Raw genomic sequence first — 8706 nt, 5'->3', positions numbered from 1 at the left:
CTCTTAACTCCCAAACTTTCAGTAACTCTACTGTCAGTGCCTGTGAGTTTAATTTAAACCATGACAACAGCCATACTAGGCTGGACCGAAAGTCCTTCTAGCTCTGTGTTTTGTTCTCTGACAGTAGCCAATTCCAGGTGCCCCAAGAGTTACTCAACAAGGCATCACCGGGAGTTGAACCCAGGATCTCCTGTTTACAAAACAGGGGCTTGAACCAGCTAAGCCATGGTGCCTTCCTGTAGCTAGAGTACAGTGTCTGCTCACACTTGACTCCTGCCGTCCCCACCAGGGCCTGATAAGCTTTGCATGTGTTTGGATTCTGCAAAGCAGAGGAGCAGGTGAGCTTTTCCTTGCAAGTTGTGTGTGTGTGAATCTTTGGCCAGGTCTGCACTACAAAGTTATTTCAGCATCATTATATTGCTCAGGTGTGTGAAAAAAACACAACGCTCCCTCGGTTGGCAGCTTGTGGCTGGTGTACATGCTGCAATGCCACGTCTGGCGACAAAACTGCCCTGTTTTGGTGACAAAGTAAAACCACCTTGACAAGAGGCCTAGAGCTATTTGCAGCAAACTTAAAGTGTCAAATTGTCAGTGTAAATGCTGCTGGTCATTATATCACCATAACTGGCCTCCACCAGTATCCCATAATGCCTGCCATGAACTCTCCTGCCCTGCATTCCTGCTACAGAGGCTGGGCCCCTCCCCTTTCATAGCTCCAGAAAGTTCTAACAGCTGAGCCGCTATCTACACTGGGATTAGGTTGATAGAACTGCATTGCCAGCCTAAGTAATGTAATTACACCAACCTAATTTTGTAGTGTAGACCTGTCCAAAGAATCACACACACACACCTTGGGAGCAAAACTTCACCTGCTCCTCTGCTTTACAGAAGCCAAACACTAGCAACACTTGTCAGGGCCCAGTGGGGATTGGCAGAGTCAGGTGTGGGCAAACACAATGCTTTAAATTGCAGCAGGCACCATGGCTTAGTTGGTTAAAGTACCTGTTTTGTAAACAGGAGATCCTGGATTCAACTCCCAGTGGTGCCTTGGGGAGTGGCTTTTAGGGCACCTGGCACTGGCTACTGTCAGAAGACAAGATTCAGAGATAGATGGACCTATGGTTTAAACTACATTCACAGGCTCTGATAATACAGTTGCTGAAAGTTTGGTTGTTAAGAGCTGATAGGTCAGTGGTCCACTTCCCTCAATGTGGTTTTACCATTTCCTCTTGCTAAACTCCCTCCAAACCTCTATAAAATTACAGTGCAGACATATGGGCTTGAGCCCAACCTCTGAGGCCCAGTGACGGTTTCTGAACCCAGACTTCAATGTGAACACAAATATCTGCACCACAGTTTTTAGCCTCTCAGCTTTAGCTCCATGAGCCCAAGTCAGATGACCCAGGCCAGCCATGCTGCCATCTTTATCCCAGGAGAGATGGACTCTAAGGGTACGTTTCCATTGCAATGGAAGCCCAGGTGTGGCACGCTGTGCTCAGAGCAGCACCTGGAAGCCCCATATTCACCACTCTCATATAATGGTGACATGGTTTGTACAAAGTCTGGCTGGTGAGGTATCATTTCAAAAGTCTTGATCTGTTGAACATTAATATCTTGTTGGATTGTGTGCGCTCGCATTGGTTGGGAAGTTATGAAGTTTTGCTTTGCGTGCGTTACTGAGATATGTCATGAGGTTGAGAAATGCTCCCCACCAGCATTTCAGGTGCGACAAAGGAGGAGCCAGACTCGCTGCTGGCCCATTGAAGGTATCCACATTCCCAAGGACTATCCCAGGAACCTTGTACAATGCAGGCTTCTCTGAGATAGCACAGAGGCAATGGACACTGCTTGACTCACATCGTAGCAAAGGAGCTTCCTATCAAGTTGGAAGAAACTATGAAAGAAGGGAAAAGACATAGACTCATAGACACTAGGACTGGAAGGGACCTCGAGAGGTTATCGAGTCCAGTCCCCTGCCCTCATGGCAGGACCAAATACAGTCTAGACCATCCCTGATAGACATTTATCTAACCTACTCTTAAATATCTCCAGAGATGGAGATTCCACAACTTCCCTAGGCAATCTATTCCAATGTTTAACTACCCTGACAGTTAGGAACTTTTTCCTAATGTCCAACCTAAATCTCCCTTGCTGCAGTTTAAGCCCATTGCTTCTTGTTCTATCATTGGAGGCTAAGGTGAACAAGTTTTCTCTCTCCTCCTGATGACACCCTTTTAGATACCTGAAAACTGCTATCATGTCCCCTCTCAGTCTTCTCTTTTCCAAACTAAACAAACCCAATTCCTTCAGCCTTCCTTCATAGGTCATGTTCTCAAGACCTTTAATCATTCTTGTTGCTCTTCTCTGGACCCTCTCCAATTTCTCCACATCTTTCTTGAAATGCGGTGCCCAGAACTGGACACAATACTCCAGTTGAGGCCTAACCAGCGCAGAGTAAAGCGGAAGAATGACTTTTCGTGTCTTGTTTACAACATACCTGTTAATGCATCCCAGAATCACGTTTGCTTTTTTTGCTACAGTGTCACACTGTTGACTCATATTAAGCTTGTGGTCCACTATGACCCCTAGATCTCTTTCTGCCATACTCCTTCCTAGACAGTCTCTTCCATTCTGTATGTGTGAAACTGATTGTTCCTTCCTAAGTGGAGCACTTTGCATTTATCTTTATTGAACTTCATCCTGTTTACCTCAGACCATTTCTCCAATTTGTCCAGATCATTTTGAATGTTGACCCTGTCCTCCAAAGCAGTTGCAATCCCTCCCAGTTTGGTATCGTCTGCAAACTTAATAAGCGTACTTTCTATGCCAACATCTAAATCGTTGATGAAGATATTGAACAGAGCCAGTCCCAAAACAGACCCCTGCGGAACCCCACTTGTTATACCTTTCCAGCAGGATTGGGAGACATTAATAACTACTCTCTGAGTACGGTTATCCAGCCAGTTATGCACCCACCTTATAGTAGCCCCATCTAAACTGTACTTTCCTAGTTTATCTATAAGAATATCATGCGAGACCGTATCAAATGCCTTACTAAAGTCTAGGTATATCACATCCACCGCTTCTCCCTTATCCACAAGACATCATGACTTGGCCTCTCTCCTCCACAACTCAGCAGCTGGAAACACACCTGGAGGAGAAAGACTGAACTGATTCAGAAATCAGAAGAGAATAATAACAATAATACTTTCAAATCAAAGTCCCCAAACAGACTAGTATTGGTTTTTCAGCAGAAAATTTTCAGTTTGGGGAATTTAGTTTTCTCAGTCAGACCTTGCCAAGAGAAGCAGGGAGAAAATGTTTGAGTTGCCTCCTTCAGAACAGCTTGGCCTATACACTAGCTCTGGTTCACTGCTCTGGCCTTGCTCAGGTTGAGGATATTTTAATAATTTGGGCAGGTCCCAGGGTGTTTGGGGGAGATGATGAGGATGTTACCTTTTGAGATAAAAACTAAGAAATACACCACTAGAGAATTTTTTTTAAAGAAAACTGGGATTTAGACATTTTATTTAAAGGAAGGGAGTTCTGAGTAGGTTTTGTTTGCAAGAAGCAACATTGTTTGATCTCTCATTGTACCAAAGGGGGAAGATGGTTTTCTACAAAGGAAGGGTGAAGACTAAACACATCTGAGAAGGATGGGATTCAAACCCATGCATGCAGAGAACAATGGATTAGTAGTCTATCACCTTAACCATTTGGCCACCTCACCTGAGCTGTCAAGAAAGAGACAGGAAGAGAAATCTAAGGCTAGGAGAGATAGGGACAATAAGGAGTTTTTAAATACTAAGTGGAAGCGGGGGCTGAATGAGCTCCCCCCTCACATCTAGTGAGGAGCTGGGGGAAAGACTTCAGGAACAGACCATATTTGCACAGATACACCTACTCTGCCTAGGTATGCAGCATCATGTGGCTGCTTTCCCAAAATGACCAGTTTTGGCTGGTGGTGGCTTACAAATCACTTTAGGATTGAATGGAATGAAATGTTATTATCCTTCCTGTATGAGTGAAGGGCAGCAGAACATACCTAGTCCGTCCTGATGGAGAGGCGGGTGGATAAGGAATAGCTTTTACTGGACTTTGTAGAAGTGATTGAGGACATCACCCTAAACCAGGGGTCCCAAAACATTTCACACTGTGCCCTCTTTTCCATGGCTGTGGACCCTTGGAAGCTGCGGTCAAGAACACAGGCTGGGAGTGGGGCTGTTGCTTGCTGGAGAGAGAGGTGCAGACGGGTAAGGGGGTCAAGGCCAAGCTGGAAGCCAGAGCCCCAGGATAAGGGTGGGGTTGGGGAAGAGCTGGGACAGAGTGAGGCTGAATGGTGCTTCCTCCATGGGGGCTGCCTCAGGCCCTGAGGTGCTCCCAAGAATGTTCCTCTGTGTCCCCCTAGGAGTCATGCCCCACATTTTTGGAACCACTGAACCCTACTTGCTAAGCAGGGCTAGTGATGCCAAAGCCCAGGGAAAGGGAGAACAAGTGCAGGGCTCCCAGCACTGGAACCATGTGAAGTGGCTGCAGAAGAGGGGCAATGGCTGGTGGCACAGGGAGTTAAGGACAAAGGGGGCACAGGAGGGGGCAGGAGTTAGGGGTGAAGGAGGTGCAAGGGTTGGGCATGCAGGAGCTAGTGGTAAAAGGGGAGTGGGGATCATTCGGGGCAATGGGGAAGTGCCAAAGTACAAGTTTTGCCCAGGGCACCATTTTCCCTAATGCTGGTCCTAGCAAAAAATTGGAAATGACCCTTCAGTGAGATCAGAACCATAGTGTAGAAAAGCCCCTTTGTTAAGTGGTTGTGGCTGAGTGCTTAGGGAGCTGGGTTAAAAAACAACAGGCATCTCTCTGTGGAGATTTGATTCTTGCCTGCTAGGCAAGGTTGGTGTGTGGTGTCTGCATGGCTGTATTTTCAGTGTCTGATAACCCATGGTGCCACAGGGAGCCAAGTCTAGACATATTCAGAGGCTCTTTGCCAGGGTTTCTCAAACTTCCTTTCACTACAACCCCCTTCTGCTGAAAAACATCTTACTACATGGCCCTGGAAAGAGGGACCAAGCCCCTCCACACTGAGCAGAGGCAGAGGAGACAAAGTCTGAGCCCTACCCCAGTTGGGGGAGGGCGAAAACCAGAGCTTGAGGGATTCAGCCCTGGGTGGTAGGACTCAGACTTTTGGCTTCAGCCCCAGGCACCAACAAGTCTAATGCCAGCCCTGGCAACCCCATTAAAACAGGGTCACATCCCACTTTGGGGTCCTGACATAGTTTGAGAACCACGGCTCTATGCTGAGGGGAGGGAGTTTTCCTGTGGGTGTCGATGATTCACTTCCCCAAGAGGTGGCAGCTATGTCAGTGGGAGAAGCTATATCGGTGGGTGTGCAAGCTGTGGTGTTTACCACATTTAAGAAGTTTAATAAAACCCCATTTTTAAAACCATCTGTGGTCTGGGAATGGTAAAGGACATCGATGAAGCAGGGTTTGTCCTTCAAAGTCCTGGAGATCATGATTCCATACACATGTTGTCCTGGGGGTATAGCTCAGTGGTAGAGTGTTTGCTTGCAGCTCATGTGGTCCTCACTTCAAACCCCAGTGTTCTTCTATAACTTTCTTTCTTTTTTTAAAAAAAAAGGAAAACATTTTCATTTCCATTCTCCATTATGTTCAGGAGCTCCACTATACGAGGGGGCTTGATATGAATGTAAACATTCAACATTTCACTGTCCAAGTGCATAAAAACTAGCGAAGTTGTCCATCAGCTGAAATCAGTTCCAATCCTCTTAGTGTCTAGTTTATGTTTTCATCAATTAAACAAAGGTATCATATGAATGTGCATTTGCAGATCCCTCTTCTCTAGGAGCTATGTTGTGCAGAAGAACAAGAACCACATCCAGCTGGGGTTCAGGATTCTGATGAGCAAAGAGCCAACAAATGTTCTGAGGGCTGGAGAAAAATGCCTTCTAGTGAGCTATTGAACGAGCTCAACCTGTTTAGCTTATCAAAAGAAGATTGAAAGGTTACTTCATTGAAATGTTGAAAGGCCTTAATGGAGAGAAAAGATTGGGTATGAAAGGACTCTTTAGTCTAGCAGAGAAAGTCATAACAAGACTCAATGGCTGGAAGGTGAAAAGAGACAAATTCATATTACAAAAAAGACACAAATATGCAAGAGCGAGGATGATTCACCACAGGAACAAGCTACCAAGGAAAGTGGTGGATTCTCCATCTCCTGATGTCATTTAATGAAAACTAGATGCCTTTGTGGAATGTGTTTGCCCCAAAAGTAGCTATTGTGTCATACAGGAGGCCTGTGATATGCAGAGGGTCAGATTAGATGCTCTAATGGTCTTTTCTGGCCATAAAGTTGACTAATTTCTGAAAAACTGAGTGTAGCGCTGGGAGCAGCGTCTGATGTATTACTGTCTAGCTGGCTTGCTTCCTAGAACGAATGTTCCTTGAGTGGGATGATCCACAGGGAGTAGCTCAAACCTCCAAAGTGCCTGGCCAGGGGCAGGACAGTAGCACAGCAAGGGAGGGATGTGGCAGTGACATCACAAAGGCCTTTTGCAGGACCTCAGACTATTGGTCAAAGGTGGTGGGGAGGTGCTGACCTCACAGAAAGATGTAACATCAGCCAGGCAGGACAGGGGCGAAGGGCCGGGGAAACCTCAGAGACCCCTGTGGATTTGCTTCAGCAAGTCTCCTTCTCCAGGTCTCTCTTTGAGGACTGAGAGAGTATTCAGGTTCAAGGACGTGAGCGCCAGGAGGAACCTCTTTTGAGTTTTCTCCTTCCCTTTTTGTGATTTTACTAGAAAACAGATGTCCCTGTTTAGAAGGTAAGAGCCTCCTCGAGGTTTGAAACCTGTTCAGTCTGATCTCTCTGTTGACAGTTGAAATCTAGGCATGGAAAATACAAGTTTAAGGACACAGAATTTTATTCTGCACCTGGGATTTTGTCCTTTAGAATCACTGGGGACATTAGGGTTTGTCCTTTTTGTTTCACCTTTTCCTCCATCCATCCCTCCCTCCTTTCTCCTTCTCTCTTGCTTCTTTTGTCCTTTCACCTGGTCCCCTCCCAACACCAGGAGTGTTGTGTGTATGTGTGTGTTGCGGAGGAGTGCTCGGCAGCACACACTGTGGGAGGTCCACCCAGAAATGTGGAGCTGAAATAGTGCTCAGGCAGTGATCCCCACCAGTGACTTGGACCATCCTTTGGGCTTTCTGGCGAAAACCCTCGGCCTCCTGTTCTCAGTCTCTACCCTGATTGGCTGAGCAGGGGGTTATTGACAGGGAGGAGACTCAGGTCCTTGTTGCTCTCTTTGAAGACCAAGGAAATAAGTCAGAACCAGTTATATGTTTGATAAATTCTGCTGCTTTGGTGCATTAATAGTCTCTGAGCAGTTCATGATTCTCTCTAACATTGCAGTTCTCCTAAAATACTTGCTGAATAATTACTGTGCAGTGTTAGTCTGCAGCTCATTTGAGAACACTTTACTCAAGTCAGTCAGTGTTTGAAATTCAAGATCTGATGGTTAGTTTGAAAATCAGGGCTCTTGGGTCCTATTCCCAACTCTGCCACTGGCTGGCTGTGTGACCTAAGACAAGTCAATTCTCCTTTCTCAGCCTTAGCTTCTCCCTCTTTCAAGTAGGGATAATAATGATCTGCTTCTACCTACCTCACGGTGGGTGGAGGATGGGGATCCATTGGAGAGTGTCACTAGGGGTAGTGCATAATATGAGGTGTCCTATCACCTTTACTCAGAGCAAATTATAACATAATAGACTAGCTGAAATAGTCTCTTTTATTTGTATTTTTTTATGTTGAAATTGTTAAGAGCAGCAACTACTTAGTTCAGAGTGAAGCATCTTATCTCATGTTTGTAATCTAAGTGTCTCCTCTTTGTGTGCAACGAGGCAATTTAAACACACTCTGACAAACAGGAGATGCTTTTGTTTTGCAACAAAATATTTTTGCAAAGAACTTTCATCCCATTTATTTTGATTTCGAGAAAGACAGTGGTTTAGTCTGAATGGAATTTTCTGACAGAAATGGTTTCTATTAAATTTCTCCACCATCTCAATTCCTGAGCTCTATCCCTGCCTCTGGGGAGTGGGGGTTTCCTGGTTGTTAGAACAGGAGTCAGGACCGGTGGCTTCTCTTTCTGGCTCTGCCACCGCCTTGCTGTGTAGGTCCTTGGGTAGGTCACTTCCCTTCTCTGGACCTCAGGCTCCTCCCCATCTGTCCAATGGGAACAGGGACAGTTCTCGAACTCTGGGCAGTCCTTAGCCTGGGTGATATAAGGGGCGTTAAAACCCTCTGTGAAGGAGAAAGGGGAGTTTCACGGTGTTTAGCACCAAGGAATTCTAAAGTTTGCTAAAATGTCTAGCTTGTGGAAACAAGAAATGGTTGGGGCAAAACTTTTTAACCACTGCCTTTTTTAAAGCCCATTCATGGATGTGTGTCCCTATCTCTCAGGTACCTGGGGTTCTTTGCCAGGAGGAGAGAAGAGGTTCCTGCCTCTGTTTTTGTGGCCTTAACAAACCAAGTGTTGTGCTCCAGTTCTCGTCTGAGATCCCTGAAGAAGAACATCTTCCCACCCTTCAACAAGACAGGACCTATCTTTAAAAGGGAACAAAGAGAACTCTGAGACTTACTAGCTCGCCTCACTTCCATAGCTGGAGAGATACTGGAGTACATTCTTAA

General features: G+C 45.9%; 1 non-coding gene across 1 annotated transcript; it reads left to right on the top strand.

Annotated features, from left to right (window-relative positions):
• The first annotated feature begins 974 nt into the window (after positions 1-974).
• TRNAT-UGU (transfer RNA threonine (anticodon UGU)) lies at positions 975-1048 on the top strand. Its single transcript has one exon. It is a non-coding gene; the product is annotated as a tRNA-Thr (tRNA).
• Positions 1049-8706: the final 7658 nt, after the last annotated feature.

The sequence above is a fragment of the Gopherus flavomarginatus genome, chromosome 6 (assembly GCF_025201925.1).
Source record: "Gopherus flavomarginatus isolate rGopFla2 chromosome 6, rGopFla2.mat.asm, whole genome shotgun sequence".
Lineage (NCBI taxonomy): Eukaryota > Metazoa > Chordata > Testudines > Testudinidae > Gopherus > Gopherus flavomarginatus.
The sequence above is the reverse complement of the archived record's forward strand: the minus strand, read 5'-3'. Positions and strand labels throughout refer to the sequence as shown.